Here is a 27547-nt window from a genome sequence, read left to right on the forward strand (position 1 = left end):
AGTAAAGCTCCCTCTACACTGCCCCATCAAACACTCCCAGGGCAAGTACAGCACGGGTTAGATACAGAGTAAAGCTCCCTCTACACTGCCCCATCAAACACTCCCAGGGCAGGTACAGCGCGGGTTAGATACAGAGTAAAGCTCCCTCTACACTGTCCCATCAAACACTCCCAGGGCAAGTACAGCACGGGTTAGATACAGGGTAAAGCTCCCTCTACACTGTCCCATCAAACACTCCCAGGGCAGGTACACCACGGGTTAGATACAGAGTAAAGCTCCCTCTACACTGTCCCATCAAACACTCCCAGGGCAGGTACAGCACGGGGTTAGATACAGAGTAAAGCTCCCTCTACACTGTCCCACCTAACACTCCGAGGGCAGGTACAGCACGGGGTTAGATACAGAGTAAAGCTCCCTCTACACTGTCCCATCAAACACTCCCAGGGCAGGTACAGCACGGGTTAGATACAGAGTAAAGCTCTGATATACCTATCAATTCAGTTCATGAAAAGGGACGAGTTAAGTTAGTAACTATAGGTTTTTTTTGGCTAAATAACAGAGCCCACCCTCGCGGGTGATCGGATCCAACAAGGAGGAATACCTGCCAGTTGACCACCTTTATACCTGGGCAAGCAGGCGGAGCCATGGGCGGAGTCAGCTGTGGTCAGCCCAGGTATAACAGCGTGGCAAGAGGTGACCTTGTGTAGTGATACAACAGTGTAAACAGTGATAACCATAGTGTAACGATATAAACAGTGATAACCATAGTGTAACGATAGTGAACGATAAAAGTGGTTTACCACATTCACCCCTTGTTTAAATTTGAGTCCGGTGGGGTGAAGTGTACTACCAGTTCGGGTATGTCAGTCTGTCCAGAGGCCTCGTAACCCTTTCTGATCGGCGCAGCAGCGGCGGCGGTGGTGCAGTATCCGATGTTAATGCTGGTGTCTGCGTGGTCGGCGAAGGCTCGTGGGGTTCCGGCATGCCGTCTACCTGGGCTGGATTTGGGGGGGTGGTGGGGGGTAACGGTGGTGTCTCAGGGGTGCCCGAGGGTGCGAGGTCTCGTAAGGAGACTGTGTCCTCCCGCCCGTCTGGGTATGCCACATAGGCGTACTGGTGGTTGGCGTGCAGGAGGTCCACCCTCTCTACCAGGGGGTCCATTTTATGGGCCCTCACGTGCTTTCGCAGCAAGACGGGCCCCGGAGAAGTCAGCCATGTTGGTAGCGAGGTTCCCGTAGTTGACTTCCTGGGGAAAACAAACATTTGTTCATGGGGGGTGGCGTTAATGGCAGTGCAAAGCAGTGACCGGATGGAATGCAGCGCTGCTGGGAGGACTTCCTGCCAGCGAGAGGTTGGGAGGCCCTTAGACTTTAAGGCTAAGAGAACGGCCTTCCAGACAGTCGCGTTCTCTCTTTCCACCTGGCCGTTCCCTCGGGGGTTGTAGCTGGTGGTCCTGCTTGCAGCAATACCTCTCGCTAGTAGGAACTGGCGAAGTTCCTCGCTCATGAAGGATGAGCCCCGGTCGCTATGTATATAGTTCGGGAACCCGAACAAGGCGAAGAGGTCGTTCAGGCATTTGATGACCGTGGTACTGGTCATGTCTGGGCAGGGGAAGGCAAAGGGGAAACGGGAGTACTCATCAATAATGTTGAGGAAGTACACATTACGGTCAGAGGACGGGAGGGGCCCCTTAAAATCGATGCTCAAGCGCTCGAAGGGGCGGGTGGCCTTGATCAGGCTTGCTCTGTCCGGCCTAAAGAAATGCGGTTTGCATTCGGCACAGGTTTGGCAGTTCCTGGTCATGGTCCTGACCTCCTCGATGGAATTGGGCAGGCAGAGGTCGTTGTGGAGGGTCTGCAGTCTATCAATTTGCGCGTTGGCGCATGTACTTCATGATAGAGCATCTGGGGGTTCGTTCAGTTTACCAGGCCGGTACAAGATATCATAATCGTAGGTGGAAAGCTCGATTCTCCACCTCAAGATCTTGTCGTTCTTGATTTTGCCCCTCAGCTTGTTATTAAACATAAAAGCGACCGAGCGCTGGTCGGTGAGGAGGGTAAATCGTTTGCCTGCCAGGTAATGCCTCCAGCGTCGTACTGCCTCCACGATCGCCTGGGCCTCCTTCTCGACCGAAGAGTGTCGGATCGCAGGGCCCTGGAGGGTCCTTGAGAAGAAGGCCACAGGTCTCCCCGCCTGGTTAAGGGTTGCAGCTAGGGCGAAGTCGGATGCATTGCTCTCCACTTGGAAAGGGATAGACTCATCCACCGCGTGCATTGTGGCCTTAGCAATGTCTCCCTTTATGAGGGAGAAGGCTGCGCATGCTTCTGCCGTCAGGGGGAAGGAGGTGGACTTCATGAGGGGTCTGGCTTTGTCCGCATAATTGGGCACCCATTGGGCATAGTAGGCGAAGAGCCCCAGGGTTCTCTTCAGCGCCTTTGGACAGTGGGGGAGGGGAAGCTCCATGAGGGGGTGCATTCTTTCAGGGTCGGGGCCGATGACTCCGTTCTCTACTACGCAGCCGAGGATGGCAAGGCGCGAGGTGTTAAACACACATTTCTCCTTATTGTAGGTGAGGTTCAGCCGTTGGGCCGTACGGAGGAATCTCTCCAGATTAACATCATGGTCCTGCCGGTCGCGGCCGCAGATGGTGACGTTAGCTAGATAAGGGAACGTGGCATGCAGCCCGTTCTGGTCAACCATCCGGTCCATCTCCCTTTGGAAGACCGAAACCCCGTTGGTGACGCCGAAGGGAACCCTAAGGAAGTGGTAGAGGTGGCCATTCGCCTCGAAGGCGGTATACTGGCGGTCCTCAGGGCGGATAGGGAGTTGGTGGTAGGCCGACTTAAGGTCGATGGTAGAGAATACCCGGTACTGTGCAATCTGATTGACCATATCAGATATGCGGGGAAGGGGGTATGCGTCCAGCTGGGTGTACCGGTTTATGGTTTGGCTGTAGTCGATAACCAGGCGGTGTTTATCGCCGGTCTTAACGACTACGACCTGGGCACGCCAGGGGCTGTTGCTTCTCTCGATGATGCCCTCCTTCAGGAGTCGCTGCACCTCGGAGCTAATAAAAGCTCTGTCCCCGGCGCTGTACCGCCTGCTCTTGGTAGCGACGGGTTTACAGTCGCGGGTGAGGTTAGCGAACAGGGAGGGGAGCGGGACCTTGAGGGTGGATAGGCCGCAGGTGGTACGCGGTGGGCGGTTTAAAAGCTGCTGGTTGTAGACTGTGAGTGGGGGGAGGGGTCCACCGTATGCCAAAGTGACACTTTGAAGGTGGGATTGGAAATCCAGCCCTAGTAGGACGGCAGCGCAGAGCTGGGGCAGGACGAGAAGTTTAAAATTTTTATACTCCGTGCCCCTAACCAACAGGGTCACAACACAGTAGCCGCTGATGTCTGTAGAATGGGACCTCGACGCCATCGAGATCCGGTTGCGCGTTGGCCGGACAGTGAGGGAGTAGTGGCTCACCGTGTCTGGATGGATGAAACTCTCCGTGCTTCCGCTGTCGAACAGGCAGGTCGTGGCGTGGCCGTTTACTTTGATGTCCATCATGGACTTGGACAGGTGATGCGGGCGAGCTTGGTCAAGTGTGACGGAGGCTAGTGTATGGCTGAGCGAGCTGCTGTAGTCTGCGGGTGAGGCGGTGGTCAGGTCTGGAGACAAGGTGGCGGTCGAGTGTGGTGAACAAAATGGCGGCGCCTCCCCTGCAGGCCTTCGCGAAGTGGCCTTTCTTGTGGCAGTCAGAGCAGGTTGCGTTTCTTGCAGGGCAGCGCGCCCTCGGGTGTTTCGCCTGGCCACAGAAGAAGCAGCCGGCGGCCCGATCGCGGGGCTCCGATGTCGCAGCCGGTACCGGGGGTGGCGGTCCCGATCGGTTCCGGGACACCGACGCTGTGGTAGGTCCCAGAGGCGGCGGTGCGAGGGGTATTGCGGCCGGGGTCGGGCCCGAGTCCCAGGGTCGCGCAGCACAGTACCTGGAGTACGCCTCGAGGTCCCGATGGGCCACTTCCAAGGAGCGAGCGAGGATAGCAGCTGTTTTCAGGTCGAGGTCCTTTGATTCCAGCAGTCTTTGCCGTGAGTAGTCTGACCGAAGGCCTTTCACGAAGGCATCTCGGATGTTTCCATCTGTATGTTCTGCAGCTGTTACGGCTTTAAAGTCACAGTCCCTGCCGAGTATTTGCAGCGCCCGTAAGAAATCATCAACCGACTCTCCTGGCTGTTGCGAGCGGGATCTTAGGAGATGCCTGGCGTACATTGAGTTTACAGGGCTCCGATACTGTTCTTTTAGCAGGTTGAGGGCGTCCTCGTATGTGGCAATGTCCCGGATGAGTGCAAATACTTTAGGGCTCACCTGAGCGGTCAGAACTCTTAGTTTGGATGCCAGAGGCACGCCGGATTCTCCCAGGTAGGCTTCGAAGCAGCTCAGCCAGTGTTCGAAGTCGAGGGCTGAATTCGCAGCCTGTGGGTTTAGATCCAGGTACGGCGGCCGGAGGGCTCGTAGCCAGGCCGGCTGCTGGGGCTGTTGTAGATGGCCGTTTGGCTGGGGCTGTACGTCTGACTGGTCGTTTGGCTGCTCCGTTGTAGACATTTCAAAATTTAGCCAATAAAATTGATATACCTATCAATTCAGTTCATGAAAAGCGACGAGTTAAGTTAGTAACTATAGGTTTTTATTGGCTAAATAACAGAGCCCACCCTCGCGGGTGATCGGATCCAACAAGGAGGAATACCAGCCAGTCGACCACCTTTATACCTGGGCAAGCAGGCGGAGCCATGGGCGGAGTCAGCTGTGGTCAGCCCAGGTATAACAGCGTGGCAAGAGGTGACCTTGTGTAGTGATACAACAGTGTAAACAGTGATAACCATAGTGTAACGATATAAACAGTGATAACCATAGTGTAACGATAGTGAACGATAAAAGTGGTTTACCACAAGCTCCCTCCACACTGACCCATCAAACACTCCCAGGGCATGTACAGCGCGGGTTAGATACAGAGTAAAGCTCCCTCTACACTGTCCCATCAAACACTCCCAGGGCATGTACAGCACGGGTTAGATACAGAGTAAAGCTCCCTCTACACTGTCCCATCAAACACTCTCAGGGCAGGTACAGCACGGGTTAGATGGAGAGTAAAGCTCCCTCTACACTGTCCCATCAAACACTCTCAGGGCAGGTACAGCACGGGTTAGATACAGAGTAAAGCTCCCTCTACACTGTCCCATCAAACACTCCCAGGGCAGGTACAGCACGGGGTAGATACAGAGTAAAGCTCCCTCTACACTGTCCCATCAAACACTCCCAGGGCAGGTACAGCACGGGTTAGATACAGAGTAAAGCTCCCTCTACACTGTCCCATCAAACACTCTCAGGGCAAGTACAGCACGGGTTAGATGGAGAGTAAAGCTCCCTCTACACTGTCCCATCAAACACTCTCAGGGCAGGTACAGCACGGGTTAGATACAGAGTAAAGCTCCCTCTACACTGTCCCATCAAACACTCTCAGGGCAGGTACAGCACGGGTTAGATGGAGAGTAAAGCTCCCTCTACACTGTCCCATCAAACACTCCCAGGGCAGGTACAGCACGGGTTAGATGGAGAGTAAAGCTCCCTCTGCACTGTCCCATCAAACACTCTCAGGGCAGGTACAGCACGGGTTAGATGGAGAGTAAAGCTCCCTCTACACTGTCCCATCAAACACTCTCAGGGCAGGTACAGCACGGGTTAGATGGAGAGTAAAGCTCCCTCTACACTGTCCCATCAAACACTCTCAGGGCAGGTACAGCACGGGTTAGATACAGAGTAAAGCTCCCTCTACACTGTCCCATCAAACACTCTCAGGGCAGGTACAGCACGGGTTAGATGGAGAGTACTCACAGTGCAGGAGTTCCTCCCTGGTGCGTGGCTCCTTGTGACTGTCCAGCGGGGGTCTGGGCCTGGAGAAGGTTGGTGTCTCAGCAGCTGTATGAAGAGAAGCAGAGAGAAGGAATGGACATTGCGCGATGTGCAGCATTTCCACCTTAAACTGAAGAGATATGCCGAGTGTGCAAGGTGCTCTCGTGGGGAGGGGCCCCGTCCCTCTGTGCGATTATTAATAAATGCACTCTACACCTGAATCATGGGGAATTATCAAGTCTGTAGCCCAGAGAGGAAAAGTGCCTCAGCCCCGGGGAACAGAGCAATTCACCACAAGTGCTTTCTGCTTGAGTCCAGAATGGCCGCCTCCTGCTTGTCAGAATCTTTACCAGTTGGCAGCGGTTAAAGTGTCAGCCGCGGCTCAGTGGGCAGCAGTCTCACCCCGGAGTCAAATGGCCGTGGGTTCGAGCCCCACTCCAGAGACTTGAGCACATAATCCAGGCTGGCACTCCCTGTGCAATACTGAGGGAGCACCGCACTGTCAGAGGGGCGGTACTGAGGGAGCACTGCACTGTCAGAGGGGCAGTACTGAGGGAGCACCGCACTGTCGGAGGGGCAGTACTGAGGGAGCACCGCACTGTCGGAGGGGCAGTACTGAGGGAGCACCGCACTGTCAGAGGGGCGGTACTGAGGGAGCACCGCACTGTCGGAGGGGCAGTACTGCGGGAGTGCTGCACTGTCGGAGAGGCAGCACTGAGGGAGCACCGCACTGTCGGAGGGGCAGTACTGAGGGAGCACCGCACTGTCGGAGGGGCGGTACTGACGGAGCACCGCACTGTCGGAGGGGCAGTACTGAGGGAGCACCGCACTGTCGGAGGGGCAGTACTGAGGGAGCACCACACTGTCGGAGGGGCACTACTGAGGGAGTGCTGCACTGTTGGAGGGGCAGTACTGAGGGAGCACCGCACTATCAGAGGGTCAGTACTGAGGGAGTGCTGCACTGTCGGAGCGGCAGTATTGAGGGAGCGCTGCACTGTCGGAGAGGCAGCACTGAGGGAGTGCTGCATTGTCGGAGAGGCAGTACTGAGGGAGCGCTGCACTGTCAGAGGGTCAGTACTGAGGGAGCGCCGCACTGTCGGAGAGGCAGTACTGAGTGAGCGCCGCACTGTCAGAGGGGCAGTACTGAGGGAGCTCTGCACTGTCGGAGGGACAGTACTGAGGGAGCGCTGCACTGTCGGAGGGTCAGTACTGAGGGAGTGCTGCACTGTCGGAGGGGCAATACTGAGGGAGCGCTGCACTGTCGGAGGGTCAGTACTGAGGGAGTGCTGCACTGACGGAGGGGCAATACTGAGGGAGCGCTGCACTGTCAGAGGGTCAGTGCTGAGGGAGTGCTGCACTGTCGGAGGGTCATCGCTGAGAGAGTGCTGCACTGTCGGAGGGTCAGTGCTGAGGGAGTGCTGCACTGTCGGAGGGGCAGTACTGAGGGAGTGCCGCACTTTTGGAGGAGCAGCACTGAGGGAGCGCTGCACTGTCGGAGGGTCAGTGCTGAGGGAGCGCCGCACTGTCGGAGGGGCTGTATTGAGGGAGTGCTGCACTGTCAGAGGGGCAGTACTGAGGGAGCGCTGCACTGTCGGAGGGGCAGTACTGAGGAAGCGCTGCAGTGTCGGAGGGGCAGTACTGAGGGAGTGCTGCACTGTCGGAGGGGCAGTACTGAGGGAGTGCTGCACTGTCGGAGGGGCAGTACTGAGGGAGTGCTGCACTGTTGGAGGGGCAGTACTGAGGGAGCGCTGCACTGTTGGAGGGGCAGTACTGAGGGAGCGCTGCACTGTTGGAGGGGCAGTACTGAGGGAGCGCTGCATTGTCAGAGATGACGTCTTTCAGGTGAGATGTTAAACCGAGGCCCCGTCTGCTCTCTCAGGTGGATGTAAATGATCCCACAGCTGTATTTGGAAGAAGAGCAGGGGAGTTCTCTCTGGTGTCCTGAGGCCAATATTTATCCCTCAATCAACATCCCTAAAACTGATTATCTGGTCATTTATCTCATTGCTGTTCATGGGAGCTTGCTGTGCGCATATTGGTTGCCACGTTTCCTACATTATGACAGTGACTACACTTCAAACATTACTTCATTGGCTGTGAAGTGCTTTGGGACGTCCTGAGGTGGTGAAAGGTGCTATATAAATGCAAGTCTTCCTTTCCGCGATCAACTTGGAGATGTTCAGCGAAGCAGGAAATATTCACGCAGGTACTTCTCCAATTGCCTTTTGAAAGCCATGATTGAATCTGCCTCCAACATCATTTCAGGTGGTGCATTCCAGATCCTAACATCTCGCTGTGCGCATATTGGCTGCCTTGGAGAGGGTGCAGGAAATATTTACTAGAATGATCCCAGGGATGAGGGACTTCAGTTACATGGATAGACTGGAGAAGCTGGGGTTGTTCTCCTTGGAGCAGAGAAGATTGAGAGGAGATTTGATCGAGGTGTTCAAAATCATGAGGGGTCTGGACAGAGTAGATAGAGAGAAACTGTTCCCATTGGTGGAAGGGTCGAGAACCAGAGGACACAGATTTAAGGTGATTGGCAAAAGAACCAAAGGCGACTTGAGGAAAAACTTCTTTACTCAGCGAGTGGTGAGGATCTGGAATGCACTGCCTGAGGGTGGTGGAGGCAGATTCAATCACTGCTTTCAAAAGGGAATTGGGGAACTACCTTAAGGACAAACATTTGCAGGGCTACGGGGAAAGGGCGGGAGGAGTGGGACTAGCTGAGGTGCTGTAACCATTCTATCATTCTATATCCAGGGGGACAAGTTTCTAACAGGTACAGCACGGGATAGATACAGAGTAAAGCTCCCTCTACACTGTCTCATCAAACACTCCCAGGGCAGGTACAGCACGGGTTAGATACAGAGCAAAGCTCCCTCTACACTGTCCCATCAAACACTCCCAGGGCAGGTACAGCACGGGATAGATACAGAGTAAAGCTCCCTCTACACTGTCTCATCAAACACTCCCAGGGCAGGTACAGCACGGGATAGATACAGAGCAAAGCTCCCTCTACACTGTCTCATCAAACACTCCCAGGGCAGGTACACCACGGGTTAGATACAGAATAAAGCTCCCTCTACACTGTCCCATCAAACATTCCCAGGGCAGGTACACCACAGGTTAGATACAGAGTAAAGCTCCCTCTACACTGTCCCATCAAACACTCCCAGGGCAGGTACAGCACGGGTTAGATACAGAGTAAAGCTCCCTCTACACTGTCCCATCAAACTCTCCCAGGGCAGGTACAGCACGGGTTAGATACAGAGTAAAGCTCCCTCTACACTGTCCCATCAAACACTCCCAGGGCAGGTACAGCACAGGTTAGATACAGAGTAAAGCTCCCTCTACACTCTCCCATCAAACACTCCCAGGGCAGGTACAGCACGGGTTAGATACAGAGTAAATCTCCCTCTGCACTGTCCCATCAAACACTCCCAGGGCAGGTACAGCACGGGATAGATACAGAGTAAAGCTCCCTCTACACTCTCCCATCAAACACTCCCAGGGCAGGTACAGCACGCGTTAGATACAGAGTAAAGCTCCCTCTACACTGTCCCATCAAACACTCCCAGGGCAGGTACAGCACGAGTTAGATACAGAGTAAAGCTCCCTCTACACTGTCCCATCAAACACTCCCAGGGCAGGTACAGCACGGGATAGATACAGAGTAAAGCTCCCTCTACACTCTCCCATCAAACACTCCCAGGGCAGGTACAGCACGCGTTAGATACAGAGTAAAGCTCCCTCTACACTGTCCCATCAAACACTCCCAGGGCAGGTACAGCACGAGTTAGATACCGAGTAAAGCTCCCTCCACACTGTCCCATCAAACACTCCCAGGGCAGGTACAGCACGGGATAGATACAGAATAAAGCTCCCTCTACACTCTCCCATCAAACACTCCCAGGGCAGGTACAGCACGGGTTAGATACAGAGTAAAGCTCCCTCTACACTCTCCCATCAAACACTCCCAGGGCAGGTACAGCACGGGTTAGATACAGAGTAAAGCTCCCTCTACACTGTCCCATCAAACACTCCCAGGGCAGGTACAGCACGGGTTAGATACAGAATACTCACAGTGCAGGGGTTCGTGCCTGGTGTGTGGCTCTGTGTGATTCTCCTGGAGGGGTCTGGGCCTGGAGAGAGTTTGCTTCTCAGCAGCTATATGGAGAGAAGGAATGGACATTGTGTGATGTGCCACATTTCCACCTTATCTCAGTCTTAAAAGGACGACCCCTTATCCTGAGACTATGGCCCCTCGTTCTAGACTCTCCAGTGAGGGGAAACAATCTCTCAGCATCTACCCTGTCAATCCCTTCAGAATCTTATATGTTCCATTATCACCTCTCATTCTTCTAAACTCCAGAGAGTATCGGCCCATTCTACACAATCTCTCATCACAGGACAGCCCTCTCACCCCAGGAATCAATCTAGTGAACCTTCGTTGCACCGCCTCCAAGGCAAGTATATCCTTCCTTAGATAAGGAGACCAGAACTGTGCCCAGTACTCCAGGTGTGGTCTCACCAAGGCCCTGTACAATTGGAGCAAGACTTCCTCACTCTTATACTCCAACCCCCTTACAATCACAGAAATCACAGAAACCCTCAGTGCAGATAGAGGCCATTTCGGCCCATCGAGCCTGCACCGACACATATCCCACCCGATCCCCGTAACCCCACGTATTTAATCCCCCGAACACTAAGGGTCAATTTATCATAGCCAATCAACCTAACCCGCACATCTTTGGACTGTTTAAAGGCCAACGTGTCATTTGCCTTCCCAATTGCTTGCTGGACCTACACGCTAACTCTCTGTGTTTCCTGTACGAGGACACCTAAATCTCTCTGAACAACAACATTTAATAGTTTCTCACCATTTAAAAAATATTCTGTTTTTCTATTCTTCCTACCAAAGTGAATAACCTACCATTTCCCCACGTTATACTCCATCTGCCACATTACTGCCCACTCACTTAACCCGTCTATCTCTTGGCAGGCTCCTTGTGTCCTCCTCACAGCTCACTGTCCCACCGAGCTTCGTATCCTCAGCATTTTAAAAGAATCTAGGCAACAAATAGCAGAGGCAATACTAGACATATTTAATCATTCGTTAGAAAAAGGTGTCGTGCCAGAGGACTGGCGGATAGCTAACGTAATAGCTATATTTAAGAAGGGAGATAGAACATGTCCAGGGAACTATAGACCAGTCCACTGTGGTAGGAAAAATAATGGAATCCTTACTAAAGGAGAAAATAGAAGAATGTTTAGAAGCCAAAAATATAATAATAAACAGTCAGCATGGATTTCAAAAGGGAAAGTCTTGCTTGACCCACCTCATTGAATTTTTTGAAGAGGTGTGGCAATATTGGTTAAGGAGAATGTTAGAGTTAAGAAATAATAGAGGTGCCATTACACTACTAGGTGTATTCTATAGACCACCAACTAGTGGGAAAGATATGGAGGAGCAAATTTTCAGAGAAATTACAGAGCGTGCAAGAACTATAGAGTAGTAATAATGGGGGCTTCAACTATCCTAATATAGACTGGGATTGTAATAGTGTTAAGTGCAGAGAAGGGGAAGAATTTCTGAAGTGTTTTCAGGAGAACTTTCTTGATCAGTATGTTTCTGGCCTGACGAGGGAGGAGGCATTGCTGGATCTGGTTCTGGGGAATGAGGTAGGTCAAGTGGAGCAAGTGTCAGTAGGTGAACATTTAGGGAACAGTGATCATAATATCATAAGTTTTAGATTAGCTATGGAAAAGGACAGGGAGCAATCTAGAGTAAAAATGTTTAACTAGGGGAAAGCCAATTTCAGTGGGATGAGAACGGATCTGGCCCGGGTAAACTGGAATCAAAAATTGGCAGGAAAAACTGTAGTGGAACAACGGGCTGCCTTTAAAGAAGAAATAGTTCGGGTGCAGTTGAGGAACATTCCCACTAGGGGGAAAGGCAGGGCAACTAAAGTCCAAGCCCCCTGGATGATGAAAGAGATAGAGAGTAAGATGAAGCAGAATAAGAGCACGTATGACAGATGTCCGGTCGAGAATACATCTGAGAATCAGGCTATATATAGAAAGGTCAGAGGAAAAGTGAAAAAGAAAATAAGAGGGGCAAAGAGAGGGTAATAGAATAGAATGACAGCCAACACAAAAGGGAATCCAAAAGTCTTCTATAGGCATATAAATAGTAAATGGGTAGTAAGAGGAGGGGTGGGGCCGATTACGGACCAAAAAGGAGACCTATTCATGGAGGCAGTGGGCATGGCTGAGGTACTAAATGAGTATTTTGCATCTGTCTTCACCAAGGAAGAAGATGCTGCCACAGATATAGTGAAGGAGGAGGTAGTAGAGATACTTGATAGGATAAAAATTGATAAAGAGGTATTAGAAAGGCTGGCTGTACTTAAAGTAGATGGCCCAGAAATTCGGGTCGGGGGCTTCCCGCGGGTGCAAGCCCCCGACCTGCACTTACCTAGCGCGCCGGCCGTTGAGCTGTGGGCCCGCGTGGGATTCCGATCCTGGGCCTGCTCCAGCTGCCGGCGCGCAGTGCTTGCGTATCCCAGGGGTGCAGTTAGTTCGATGCGTCCCCTGGGATCACGTGGGCCATGGAGAGCCAATCGGAGCAGGGAATGCCCATTCATAAGTTTGTCAAACCTTATAAATACTACGGGCCCCAAAACATCACTAAATCTTCAAATACATTTTTTTTTAAATCACATTTTTTAAATCTATCTATCTATATATATATATAAGGATATGTCTCTCTGTCTGTCTCTCTGTCCGGCTATACAATCAAAAGTTATAGAGCGTACCTACACATATGTTATATCAAAAGAAAGCTCATCATTAGGGGACTCTTGTAGGTGTATTTACTTTTTGCTCGGACAAAAATTGTGCTGACGGTATCCAAAAAACGTTCAAAATTCCGCTCATTATCCGCTCATTTGCATTGAGTGGGGGCGGGTTCATTGTGTGTGCGGGCGGGCCATCCTACAGTTGAGTGATGTGATGATTGACCAATCCTACAGTTCAGTGACCTGACGGTTGACCAATCGGTGCGTGTGTGGGCGGGCCTTATCATTCTGAACCGAGGTGAGTGGCCGCCATCTTGATTCCAAACTGTTCATTTCTTTTTCCCACTTTCTGCGTGTTTCTTTTCAAATCTACATTTCCAGCAAAAAAAAAGTTGCTTTTGAAACACACATTGTTTATAAAAAAAGTAAATCAATTTGTAAATCTTTTCTCTAACATCTAGAATTCTCCTACCTTTCACCGTTTCTCCAGGCCTGTAAGCCTGGGCCTCTGTTGCCCAGCCACGCCCGAGCTAGGCACCTCCCGTCTCGCTCAACAAGCAGCTCGCGATCGCCGCCATCTTTGTGAAGGCTGGAGGGGGCGGGCCTGAGCCGAGCGTCGCCATCGCCGCCATCTTAGTAAAGGCGGGTGGGGCAGGAGTCAGCGCGCGCAACTTGAGTCCGGCCCGGCCTCACGCGGTAGGTTGCACGGAGGCGTCTCTCGCTCTGCTCTTGAAGCCGGCTCGGGTGGGGGGCGGGGCTCGGGAGATCGGGGTTCAGCAGATCGGGGCTCGGGAGATCAGGCCTCGGGAGATCGGGGGAGGGGAGCCTCGGGAGATCGGGGGGGGCGAGGCTCGGGAGATCGGGCCTCGGGAGATCGGGGGCGGGGCTCGGGAGGGCGGGGGGCGGGGCTCGGGAGATCGGGGGCGGGAGATCGGGGGCGGGGCTCGGGAGATCGGGGGGTGTGGCAGGGCTCGGGGAGGTGGGGGGCGGGGCTCGGGCTGACGGGGCGCTCCCCCCTCCCCCTTCTTCCCCCTCCCCCTTCTTCCCCCCTCCCCCTTTCCTCCCCCTCCCCCTTTCCTCCCCTCCCCCCTCCTTTCCTCCCCCTCCCCCTTTCCTCCCCCCTCCCCTCCCCCTTTCCTCCCCCCTCCCCTCCCCCTTTCCTCCCCCGCCTCCCCCTTCCCCCCAGTCGCTCTCTCTCTTCCCCCCAGTCGCTCTCTCTCTTCCCCCAGTCGCTCTCTCTTCCCCAGTCGCTCTCTCTCTTCCCCCCAGTCGCTCTCTCTCTTCCCCCAGTCGCTCTCTCTTCCCCAGTCGCTCTCTCTCTTCCCCCCAGTCGCTCTCTCTCTTCCCCCCAGTCGCTCTCTCTCTTCCCCCCATCGCCCTCTCTCTTCCCCCCAGTCGCTCTCTTCCCCCCAGTCGCTCTCTCTCTTCCCCCCAGTCGCTCTCTCTCTCTCTTCCAACAACAACATGCCCTCAAAAGACCCTTGGCACCGCCGGGCACTTCAGCTAGTAAACTATAAATTACATGAAATAACTATTTTAAACAATAGTTTAAATTTTTGAAAAAAATAATTTTATTTTCTAACAGGGCTAAAAATAAATTGACCTCGCTTTAAAGTATTTAAAAATAATAAACCTGTGGGAAAAATGTTTTAATTTTAATTAATTCACCACTTACCTTGTAAAAAGCAGGCCTTACGCCTGCTTTTTAAATGTGTAACTCCTGGAGACTTACCCTCCTGGGAAAACCTGGAAAAAAACGTAAGTTCGATGCGCACGCGCTGCCTCTCCCATGCACGCGTTCGAACTCTGAACCCCTGCTTTCAGGGGAACGGAAGTGCCGGTTTCCCGCGCATGCACGAAACCGGCACTTCCATTGGGCTTATGGGTGAGTACCCCGTGCGTACTCACCCGTGGTGACCCGAATTTCTGCCCCAATAAGTCACCAGGAACGGATGGGATTCATCCTAGGTCGTTGAGGGAATTGAGGGCAGAAATCGTGGAGGTACTGGCCATAATCCTCCAATCCTGCTTAGATACGGGGGTGGTGCCAGAGGACTGGAGAATTGCAAATGTTACACCCTAGTTCACAAAAGGGTGTGAGGATAAACCCAGCAACTACAGGCCAGTCAGTTTAACCTCGGGAGTGGGGAAGTTTTTAGAAACAATAATCAGGGACAAAATTAACAGTCACTTGGACACGTGTGGATTAATTAAGAAAAGCCAGCACGGATTTGTTAAAGGCAAAGCGTGTTTAAGCAACTTGATTGAGTTTTTTGATGAGGTAATTGAGAGTGTTGATGAGGGTAATGCAGTTGAAGTGTACATGGATTTCCAAAAGGTGTTTGACAAAGTGCCACATAATAGGCTCACCAGCAAAGTTGGAATAAAAGGGACAGTGGCAGCATGGATACGGAATTGACTAAGTGACAGGAAACAGTGAGTAGTGGTGAACGGTTGTTTTTCGGACTGGAGGAGGTACACAGTGGTGTTCCCCAGGGGTCGGTGCTAGGACCACTGCTTTGCTTGATATATATTAATGACTTGGACGTGGGTGTACAGGGCACAATTTCAAAATATGCAGTTGACACAAAATTTGGAAATATAGTGAACAGGGAGGAGGAGAGTGACAGACTTCAAGAGGACACAGACAGGCTGGTGGAATGGGCGGACATGTGGCAGATGAAATTTAACACAGAAAAGTGCAAAGTGATACATTTTGGTAGGAAGAACGAGGAGAGGCAATATAAACTAAAGGGTACAATCCTAAAGGGGGTGCATGAACAGAGAGACCTGGGGGTATATGTGCACAAATCGTTGAATGTGGCAGGGCAGGTTGAGAAAGCAGTTAAAACATACGGGATCCTGGGCTTCATAAATAGAGGTATAGAGTACAAAAGTGTGGAAATTATGATGAACCTGTATAAACCACTGGTTCGGCCTCAACTGGAGTATTGTGTCCAATTCTGTGCATCGCCCCTTAGGAAGGATGTGGAGACCTTAGAGAGGGTGCAGAAAAGATTTACAAGAATGGTCCCAGGGTTGAGGGACTTCAGTTACGTGGATAGACTGGAGAAGCTGGGGTTGTTCTCCTTGGAGCAGAGAAGATTGAGAGGAGATTTGATCGAGGTGCTCAAAATCATGCAGGGCCTGGACAGAGCAGATAGAGAGAAACTGGTCCCATTGGTGGAAGGGTTGAGAACCAGAGGACACAGATTTAAAGTGATTGGCAGAAGAACCAAAGGCGACATAAGAAAAAACTTTTTTACGCAGAGAGTGGTTAGGATCTGGAATGCACTGCCTGAGAGGGCGGTGGAGGCAGACTCAATCACGGCTTTCAAAAGGGAGTTGGATAAGTATCTGAAGGAAAAAATTGCAGGACTACGGGGAAAGGGCGGGGGAGTGGGACTAGCTGACAGTCGGCATGGGCTCGATGGGCCAAATGGCCTTCTTCCAGGCTGTAACCATTCTATGATTCTAGGTAACAGAGAGAATAGACAAGGATAATGCAGTAGATGTAATTTATCTAGATTTTCAAAAGGCCTTTGATAAGGTACCACATAATAGACTAATGAATAAGGTCCCCTGACTCCGCATTCTCTGACAAGTAGCAGAAACATAGAAACATAGAAGATAGGAGCAGGAGTAGGCCATTCGGCCCCTCGAGCCTGCTCCGCCATTCAATGTGATCATGGCTGATCATCCAAACTCAGTACCCGGTCCCTGCTTTCTCCCCATACCCCTTGATCCCTTTAGCCTTAAGAAATATATCCAACTATGAATGGATTGCTGGCTGGCTTCAAGACAGAAAGCAGAGAGTGGGAGTAAAGGGTAGCTATTCCCAGTGGCAGAAGGTGGATCGTGGTGTTCCACAAGGATCAGCGCTGGGACCACTGCTGTTCACAATTTACATTAATGATTCAGACTTTAGAATCAAAATCACAATTTCTAAATTTGCGGATGACACCAAATTGGGGGGATAGTCAATACTGAGGAGGACTGCAACAAGTTACAGGAGGACATTAACTTGCAGAACGGGCATATAATTGGCAAGTGAAATTAAACACAGATAAATATGAGATACAGGAAACTTTGTGCTATCCGGCACCCACGGGACCGAGCTGCTGCCGTTGCCTCAAAACTTCCGTACTCTCCAGAGTTAATGTTGAGAGATACGGAGATTCTTATCTCCGTATTTGACAACAAACACTGTTGCTTAGCAACAGCTTCTAAACACTCGGGTGTGGCCCTAAAGCTCTGTAGCTAAAGCTGTTGCTATAGCTACAGACCTTGCACAGCTTGACTGTTCAAACAAAGCAAAAAAAACAAACAAAAAGAATAAAAAACGGCTGCTAATTTTTGCCGGTGGCTCCAGATTGCCAGATAGCTCACCTCCGGATAGCACAAAGTTTCCTGTATTATATTTTGGTCGGAAGAATGGGGAGGTCACTTATCACTTGGAGGGTGCGAGTTCGGGTGGGGTAGAGGAACAAAGGGATCTGGGAGTACAAATACACAAATCACTAAAAGTTGCGACACAGGTTAGCAAGGCCATAAGAAAAGCAAACCAAGCACTGAGGTTTATTTCTAGAGGGATAGAATTGAAAAGTAGGGAAGTTATGCTAAACCTGTATCGAACCTTGGTTAGACCACACTTGGAGTACTGCGTACAGTTCTGGTCACCATATTATAAAAAGGATATAGAGGCACTGGAGAGGGTGCAGAGAAGATTTACAAGGATGATACCAGAAATGCGAGGGTATACATATCAGAAAGGATGAACAGGCTGGGTCTCTTTTTGCTTGAAAAAAGGCTGAGGGGTGACCGAATAGAGGTCTTTAAAATTATGAAAGGTTTTAGAGTCACAGAGTTATACAGCACAGAAAGAGGCCCTTCGGCCCATCGTGTCCGCGCCGGCCATCAAGCCCTGTCTATTCGTCCAGTCCCCATCCACCACCACCCTCCTCCGCCTGGCTGAGCTTGTTCTCACATTGGACAACTTCTCCTTTAACTCCACTTATTTCCTCCAGATCAAAGGTGTTGCTTTGGGTACCCGTATGGGTCCTAGCTATGCCTGCCTTTTCGAGGGTTATGTGGAACATTCTTTGTTCCAGTCCTACTCAGGTCCCCTCCCTCACCTCTTTTTTCGCTACATTGATGACTGTATCGGTGCCGTTTCCTGCTCTCGCCCCGAACTTGACAATTTCATTCACTTTGCCTCCAATTTCCACCCTTCCCTCACCTTCACATGGTCCATTTCTGATTCCTCCCTTCCCTTCCTCGACTTCTCCGTCTCCATCTCTGGGGATAGGTTATCGACCAACATTCACTACAAGCCCACTGACTCCCACAGCTACCTGGATTACACTTCCTCCCACCCCGCCTCCTGTAAGGACTCTATTCCATTCTCCCAGTTTCTCCGTCTCCCACCGCATCTGCTCCGACGATGCCACCTTCCACACCAGTGCTTCCGACATGTCTTCCTTTTTCCGCAACCGAGGATTCCCCTCTACCGTGGTCGACACTGCCCTCGACCGTGTCCGTTCTATCTCCCGCACTTCTGCCCTCACCCCTGCCCCTCCCTCCCAGAACCACGATAGGGTTCCCCTTGTCCTCACCTTTCACCCCACCAGCCTCCACATTCAACGGATCATCCTCCGGCATTTCTGCTACCTCCAAAGTGATCCCACCACCAAACACATCTTCCCCTCCCCTCCCCTTTCAGCATTCCGTAGGGACCGCTCCCTCCGAGACACCCTAGTCCACTCCTCTATCACCCCAGCACCCCTTCCCCTTCACCCGGCACCTTCCCGTGCAAGCGCAGGAGATGTAACACCTGCCCCTATACCTCCCCCCTTCCCACTGTCCAGGGCCCCAAACACCCCTTCCAGGTGAAACAGCGATTTACTTGTACTTCTTGCAATCTAGTATACTGTATTCGCTGCTCACGATGCGGTCTCCTCTACATTGGGGAGACCAAACACAGATTGGGTGACCGCTTTGCGGAACACCTCCGTTCAGTCCGTAAGGGTGACCCCGAGCTTCCGGTCGCCTGTTATTTTAATTCACCACCCCATTCCCACTCAGACCTCACCGTCCTTGGCCTCTTGTATTGTTCCATGGAAGCTCAACGTAAACTCGAGGAACAGCACCTCATCTTCCGATTAGGCACTTTACAGCCTTCCGGACTCAATATCGAGTTCAATAATTTCAGATCATAACCTCGGCCCCTATTACTTTTTTCCTTTTAATTTTTTCCACCCCTTTGTTTTGGGTCCTTTTTTTCACCCCCTCCCCCCCCCCCCGCCTTTCCTTTTGTTTCTCTCTCCCACCTGGCAGCTGTCTCTTGCCTGCCAGTACACTTCACACCTAATCTCAGCTGTCTTTTGTCTCCACCGGCCTATTACCATCTCGTCTGGTTTCAAATACCTTTTATTGTCTCTTTTACTTCTTTTGTCCGATCGCAGCTTTGCCTTCGATCTATTTTCTTTTCTTTCCAGTTTTGAAGAAGGGTTTCGACCCGAAACGTCGACTCAAATTTCTCTCCACGGATGTTACCTGACCTGCTGAGTTTTTCCAGCATTCTCTGTTGTTATCCTGTCTATTCTAATCCCATTTTCCAGCACTTGGTCCATAGCCTTGTATGCTATGGCGTTTCAAGTGCTCATCTAAATGCTTCTTGAATTTGATAGAGTGGATACAGAGAGAATGTTTCCACTAATGGTGAAGAGCATAACTAAAGGCCATCAATATAAGGTCGTCACCAAGAAATCCAATAGGGAATTCAGAAGAAACTTCTTTACCCAGAGAGTGGTGAGAATGTGGAACTCGCTACCACACGGAGTGGTTGAAGCGAATAGTATCGACACATTTAAGGGGAGGCTGGACAAGCGTATGAGGGAGAAGGGAATAGAGGGTTACGCTGATAGATTTAGATGAGGAAAGACGGGAGGAGGCTCGAGTGGAGCATAAACACCGGCACGGACTGGTTGGGCCGAATGGCCTGTGCCGTATATCCGATGTAATCCTTTGTAAACTTGGATACATTGCAGTCGGTCCCTCCATCTAAGTCATTGCTGTAGATTGTGAATCGCTGAGGCCCAAGCACTGATCCTTGCGGCACCCCACTAGTTACAGCCTGCCAACCGGAAAATGACCCGTTTATCCCGACTCTGTTAAACCGAGGTCCTGTCTGCCCTCTCAGGTGGACGTGAAAGACCCCATGGCACTATTTGGAAGTAGAGCAGGGGGGAGCTCTCCCCGGCGTCCTGACCAATATTTATCCCTCAATCAGCATCACTGAAAACAGATGATCTGGTCATTACCTCATTGCCGATTGTGGGAGCTTGCTGTGCACAAATTGACTGCCGCGTTTCCCACATTACAACAGTGACTGCACTTCAAAAGTACTTCATTGACTGTAAAGCTCTTTGCGACTCCCTGAGACTGTGAAAGGTGCTGTATTACTGCGAGTTTTTTTCCCCGCGATCGACACGATTGGCTTGGAGATGTTCAGTGAACAATGAAATACTCCCCCTGGGGGGACATGTTTCGAACAAGTTGGATTCTTTAACAATTTATTGCATGAACTTGTACCAGACTTCGATTGGTGAGTGTTAGCTGTGTACGTGATCAGGAAACTAACTGTGGAAATTTACTTGGAGCAGCCCGAATGTCACGAGGTAATGACTGGGTCTTATTGTTCACTGGCTCCCTGGGTGTAAAACCACGATTTCAGTAGAGATGGAGATCGGGCGCTTTCTAGAATGGGCAGCCGGTGCCTAACTCCAGTGATAGGCTTGGTGGTTGATTTCTAATCAACCATAAATGCCCCTTCAAAGCTGCACTCACCCAGGAAGGCAGCAGGAAGAGCTGTGGTATCTGGCGTTGGAATGGTGTGTGGACAGGATTGCTTCTCTGGAGAATCGGTCCGTCTCTCCTCCTGAGCTGTACAAAGAAAGTGGAGTTTGTTAGCCCACAGTGCCTGCCCGCACAGCTCGATCACTACCTAGCAGTGGTCTGTGGTGGGGTCTGTGGTCTGCATAAGTTCCACAGCACACTCTCAGGCTGGCTAGCATCAGTCAGCAATGAGACACCGTCCACAGGCAGGTCTGTGTGCGTCTGATCAAAACCCGCAGTGAATGAGTTAGTGTCTGAGCAGTAACAAGTACCCTGACCCTCAGCTGTAGCGGATCATTGCTGTGTGCTCTGAATCATTTCAATAACCAGAAACTTACCACACTATAAGACCATCTACTTCAAGCTAAATCATATTATAAGCATTTATTATGAGACAGAAGTTAATATCGGGTGAGGTCATGTAACTCACCACAGGCCAGGAATGGAGCCTGGGATCTTCCTGCTCTGTGTGGGGCTCAGGATCGCACCGGGTGGTGTACCAAGATCGTTTACCCTTGCAGTGACATTTACAGCAATCAACTCAATCTTCCATCTCATAGGGGAGACAGGAGCTCCAGACTGTCCCGGGGAGACTGGAGCTCCAGACTGTCGCGAGGAGGGGAGACAGGAGCTCCAGACAGTCCCGGGGAGACAGGAGCTCCAGACAGTCCCGGGGAGGCAGGAGCTCCAGACTGTCCCGGGGAGACAGGAGCTCCAGACTGTCCCGGGGAGACAGGAGCTCCAGACTGTCCCGGGGAGACTGGAGCTCCAGACTGTCCCGGGGAGGCAGGAGCTCCAGACTGTCCCGGGGAGGGGAGACAGGGGCTCCAGACTGTCCCGGGGAGACTGGAGCTCCAGACTGTCGCGAGGAGGGGAGACAGGAGCTCCAGACAGTCCCGGGGAGACAGGAGCTCCAGACAGTCCCGGGGAGGCAGGAGCTCCAGACTGTCCCGGGGAGACAGGAGCTCCAGACTGTCCCGGGGAGACAGGAGCTCCAGACTGTCCCGGGGAGGCAGGAGCTCCAGACTGTCCCGGGGAGGCAGGAGCTCCAGACTGTCCCGGGGAGGGGAGACAGGGGCTCCAGACTGTCCCGGGGAGACAGGAGCTCCAGACAGTCCCGGGGAGGCAGGAGCTCCAGACTGTCCCGGGGAGGCAGGAGCTCCAGACAGTCCCGGGGAGGCAGGAGCTCCAGACTGTCCCGGGGAGGCAGGAGCTCCAGACAGTCCCGGGGAGGCAGGAGCTCCAGACAGTCCCGGGGAGGCAGGAGCTCCAGACTGTCCCGGGGAGACAGGAGCTCCAGACTGTCCCGGGGGGACAGGGGCTCCAGACAGTCCCGGGGAGGCAGGAGCTCCAGACAGTCCCGGGGAGGCAGGAGCTCCAGACTGTCCCGGGGAGGCAGGAGCTCCAGACAGTCCCGGGGAGGCAGGAGCTCCAGACTGTCCCGGGGAGACAGGAGCTCCAGACTGTCCCGGGGAGACAGGAGCTCCAGACTGTCCCGGGGAGGCAGGAGCTCCAGACTGTCCCGGGGAGGCAGGAGCTCCAGACTGTCCCGGGGAGGCAGGAGCTCCAGACAGTCCCAGGGAGGCAGGAGCTCCAGACAGTCCCGGGGAGGCAGGAGAACCAGACTGTCCCGGGGGGACAGGGGCTCCAGACTGTCCCGGGGAGGGGAGACAGGGGCTCCAGACTGTCCCGGGGAGGGGAGACAGGGGCTCCAGACTGTCCCGGGGAGGGGAGACAGGAGCTCCAGAGTGCCTCGGGGAGACAGGAGCTCCAGACAGTTCCAGGGAGACTGGAGCTCCAGACAGTTCCGGGGAGACACTGACCGGTGATGGCACTGACCGGAGATGACACTGACCGGTGACGACACTGACCAGTGACGACACTGACCGCTGATGACACTGACCGGTGACGACACTGCCCGCTGACGACACTGACCGGTGACGACACTGACCGCTGACGACACTGACCGCTGACGACACTGACTGGTGATGACACTGACCGCTGACGACACTGACCGCTGACGACACTGACCGGTGATGGCACTGACCGGTGATGGCATTGACCGGTGACGGCACTGACCGGTGATGACACTGACCGCTGACGACACTGACCGCTGACGACACTGACTGGTGATGGCATTGACCGGTGACGGCACTGACTGGTGACGACACTGACCGGTGGCGACACTGACTGGTGACGGCACTGACCGGTGATGGCACTGACCGGTGGTGGCACTGACCGGTGAGGGCACTGACCGGTGACGGCACTGACCGGTGATGGCACTGACCGGTGATGGCACTGACCGGTGATGGCACTGACCGGTGATGGCACTGACCGGTGACGGCACTGACCGGTGAGGGCACTGACCGGTGATGGCACTGACCGGTGACGGCACTGACCGGTGACGGCACTGACCGGTGAGGGCACTGACCGGTGATGGCACTGACCGGTGAGGGCACTGACCGGTGACGGCACTGACCGGTGACGGCACTGATCGGTGACGGCACTGATCGGTGACGTCACTGACCGGTGAGGGCACTGACCGGTGACGGCACTGACCGGTGAGGGCACTGACTGGTGACGGCACTGACCGGTGACGGCACTGACCGGTGATGTCACTGACCGGTGATGGCACTGACCGGTGACGGCACTGACCGGTGATGGCACTGACCGGTGATGGCACTGACCGGTGACGGCACTGACTGGTGACGGCAGTGACCGGTGACGGCACTGACCGGTGACGGCACTGACCGGTGACGGCACTGACCGGTGACGGCACTGACCGGTGATGGTTGACCGGTGATGGCACTGACCGGTGATGGCACTGACCGGTGACGGCACTGACCGGTGATAGCACTGACCGGTGACGGCACTGACCGGTGATGGCACTGACCGGTGACGGCACTGACCGGTGACAGCACTGGCCGGTGAGGGCACTGACCGGTGATAGCACTGACCGGTGATGTCACTGACCGGTGACGGCACTGATCGGTGACGTCACTGACCGGTGAGGGCACTGACCGGTGACGGCACTGACCGGTGAGGGCACTGACTGGTGACGGCACTGACCGGTGACGGCACTGACCGGTGATGTCACTGACCGGTGATGGCACTGACCGGTGACGGCACTGACCGGTGATGGCACTGACCGGTGATGGCACTGACCGGTGATGGCACTCACCTGTGGTGGCACTGACTGGCACATTAAGCTGGATGAACTCCTCCAGCTGCTCTCTCAGCTGGTCTGACAGCACAGTTGTTGTGAGACTCAGCTTGGTCAGGTGTGCCGGGACCTCTGACTGGGCGGCTAGATGCACGGGACAGTCCGGGGTCATTTTCAACGTCTGTGATTCCTGAAAGCACAAGGCGTTGGTGTGACTATTCGATGCTTGGAGAGACGGGCGAGTTAGACAGGTCTTCCCCGGCTGGGACCAGCTCAAACTGAGCCCAGTCTCCTCAGGGTGGGTCTTAGCATCGTAACACTTCTTAAGGCTAAAGGGATCAAGGGATATGTGGAGAAGGCAGGAACAGGGTACTGAGTGTGGATGATCAGCCATGATCTCATTGAATGGCGGAGCAGGCTCGAGGGGCCGAATGGCCTACTCCTGCTCCTATCTTCGATGTTTCTATGAAATAGCAGGGCTCCCGCTGCATGGCCCGGGAGTGTAGGGTTTCTGGTACTGGACCAGTAATCCACAGAACGTGGGCTCAAATCCCACCTGGGCACTTGGAAAATGTGAATTCAATTTAAAACATTTGGAGATAAAAATCTGGTGCCAGCAAAAGTGACCATGAAGCAGTCGATTGACCCCAACTTGTTCACTCATGTCCTTCAGAGAAGGACCCCCACCTCGACAGGTGGGGAATTGAATTTCAATTAATTAAATACATCTGGAATAAAAAGCTAGAATCAGTAATGGTGACCATGATTGTTGTAAAAACACATCTGGGAAATTAGGGATGGCCAATAAATGCTGGCCTTGCCAACGACACCCACATAGAGTTTAGAAGAATGAGAGGGGATCTCATTGAAACGTATAAAATTCTGACAGGGCTAGGCAGACTGGATGCAGGGAGGATGTTTCCCCTGGCTGGGGGGTCTAGAGCGAGGGGTCACAGTCTCAGGATACGGGGTAGGACGTTTAGGACTGAGATGAGGAGAAATTTCTTCACTCAGAGGCTGGTGAACCTGTGGAATTCTCTACCACAGAAGGCTGTGGCGGCAAAGTCACTGAATATATTTATAAAGGAGATAGATAGATTTCTAGACACAAAAGGCATCAAGGGGTATATGGGGAGAGAGCGGGAATATGGTGTTGAGATAGAGGATCAGCCAGGATCATATTGAATCGTGGAGCAGGCTCGAAGGGCCGAATGGCCTACTCCTGCTCCTATTTTTCTCTGTTTCAATCCCAGGAAAGAATTCTAAATATAGTAACAGAAAATGCTGGAAAAACACAGCAGGCCAGGCAACAAACATGGAGAGAGAAATAGAGTCAACGTTTCTGGTCGAAACCCTTCTACAGAACTGAGAGAAGAGGCAGGAACTGAAACAAAAGGCAGTTTGGTGGCTGGGAAATGGGGGAGGGAATAAAAGAAGAGACATTAAAACCTGCCATCCTTACCCAGTCTGGTAGGGGGAGTACTGAGGGAGCGCCGCACTGTCGGAGGGGCAGTACTGAGGGAATGCCGCACTGTCGGAGGGGCAGTGCTGAGGGAGAGCCGCACTGTCAGAGGGTCAGTACTGAGGGAGAGCCGCACTGTCAGAGGGTCAGTACTGAGGGAGAGCCGCACTGTCAGAGGGGCAGTACTGAGGGAGAGCCGCACTGTCGGAGGGGCAGTACTGAGGGAGCGCCGCACTGTCAGAGGGGCAGTACTGAGGGAGAGCCGCACTGTCAGAGGGGCAGTACTGAGGGAGAGCCGCACTGTCGGAGGGGCAGTACTGAGGGAGAGCCGCACTGTCAGAGGGTCAGTACTGAGGGAGAGCCGCACTGTCAGAGGGTCAGTACTGAGGGAGAGCCGCACTGTCAGAGGGGCAGTACTGAGGGAGAGCCGCACTGTCGGAGGGGCAGTACTGAGGGAGCGCCGCACTGTCGGAGGGGCAGTACTGAGGGAGTGCTGCACTGTCGGAGGGGCAGTACTGAGGGAGCGCCGCACTGTCGGAGGGGCAGTGCTGAGGGAGCGCCGCACTGTCGGAGGGGCAGTACTGAGGGAGCGCCGCACTGTCGGAGGGGCAGTGCTGAGGGAGCGCCGCACTGTCAGAGGGGCAGTACTGAGGGAGAGCCGCACTGTCAGAGGGGCAGTACTGAGGGAGAGCCGCACTGTCAGAGGGGCAGTACTGAGGGAGAGCCGCACTGTCGGAGGGGCAGTACTGAGGGAGAGCCGCACTGTCAGAGGGGCAGTGCTGAGGGAGAGCCGCACTGTCGGAGGGGCAGTACTGAGGGAGAGCCGCACTGTCAGAGGGGCAGTGCTGAGGGAGAGCCGCACTGTCAGAGGGGCAGTACTGAGGGAGAGCCGCACTGTCGGAGGGGCAGTGCTGAGGGAGCGCCGCACTGTCGGAGGGGCAGTACTGAGGGAGCGCCGCACTGTCAGAGGGGCAGTACTGAGGGAGAGCCGCACTGTCAGATGGGCAGTACTGAGGGAGTGCTGCACTGTCGGAGGGGCAGCACTGAGGGAGAGCCGCACTGTCGGAGGGGGAGTACTGAGGGAGCGCCGCACTGTCGGAGGGGCAGTACTGAGGGAGCGCCGCACTGTCGGAGGGGGAGTACTGAGGGAGCGCCGCACTGTCGGAGGGGCAGTACTGAGGGAGCGCTGCACTGTCGGAGGGGCAGTAGTGAGGGAGCGCTGCACTGTCGGAGGGGCAGCACTGAGGGAGAGCCGCACTGTCGGAGGGGGAGTACTGAGGGAGCGCCGCACTGTCGGAGGGGCAGTACTGAGGGAGAGCCGCACTGTCAGAGGGGCAGTACTGAGGGAGTGCTGCACTGTCGGAGGGGCAGCACTGAGGGAGTGCCGCACTGTCAGAGGGGCAGTGCTGAGGGAGCGCTGCACTGTCGGAGGGGCAGTACTGAGGGAGCGCTGCACTGTTGGAGGGGCAGTACTGAGGGAGCGCTGCACTGTCGGAGGGGCAGTACTGAGGGAGCGCCGCACTGTCGGAGGGGCCGTACTGAGGGAGCGCCGCACTGTCGGAGGGGCCGTACTGAGGGAGCGTCGCACTGTCGGAGGGGCTGTACTGAGGGAGCGCCGCACTGTCGGAGGGGCCGTACTGAGGGAGCGCCGCACTGTCGGAGGGGCAGAACTGAGGGAGCGCCGCACTGTCAGAGGGGCAGTACTGAGGGAGAGCCGCACTGTCAGAGGGGCAGTACTGAGGGAGAGCCGCACTGTCAGAGGGGCAGTACTGAGGGAGAGCCGCACTGTCGGAGGGGCAGTGCTGAGGGAGCGCCGCACTGTCGGAGGGGCAGTACTGAGGGAGCGCCGCACTGTCAGAGGGGCAGTACTGAGGGAGAGCCGCACTGTCAGATGGGCAGTACTGAGGGAGTGCTGCACTGTCGGAGGGGCAGCACTGAGGGAGAGCCGCACTGTCGGAGGGGGAGTACTGAGGGAGCGCCGCACTGTCGGAGGGGCAGTACTGAGGGAGCGCCGCACTGTCGGAGGGGGAGTACTGAGGGAGCGCCGCACTGTCGGAGGGGCAGTACTGAGGGAGCGCTGCACTGTCGGAGGGGCAGTAGTGAGGGAGCGCTGCACTGTCGGAGGGGCAGCACTGAGGGAGAGCCGCACTGTCGGAGGGGGAGTACTGAGGGAGCGCCGCACTGTCGGAGGGGCAGTACTGAGGGAGAGCCGCACTGTCAGAGGGGCAGTACTGAGGGAGTGCTGCACTGTCGGAGGGGCAGCACTGAGGGAGTGCCGCACTGTCAGAGGGGCAGTGCTGAGGGAGCGCTGCACTGTCGGAGGGGCAGTA

At 54.0% G+C, this 27547-nt stretch overlaps 1 pseudogene; it reads right to left on the reverse strand.

Annotated features, from left to right (window-relative positions):
- LOC147120818 (tripartite motif-containing protein 16-like protein) overlaps nt 1-27547 on the reverse strand; it is a 56810-nt pseudogene that overhangs the window by 17259 nt on the left and 12004 nt on the right.

This window comes from Somniosus microcephalus, chromosome 3, assembly GCF_052327205.1.
Source record: "Somniosus microcephalus isolate GS21.2 chromosome 3, FLI_Smic_1.0, whole genome shotgun sequence".
In the NCBI taxonomy this organism is placed as follows: Eukaryota; Metazoa; Chordata; class Chondrichthyes; order Squaliformes; family Somniosidae; genus Somniosus; species Somniosus microcephalus.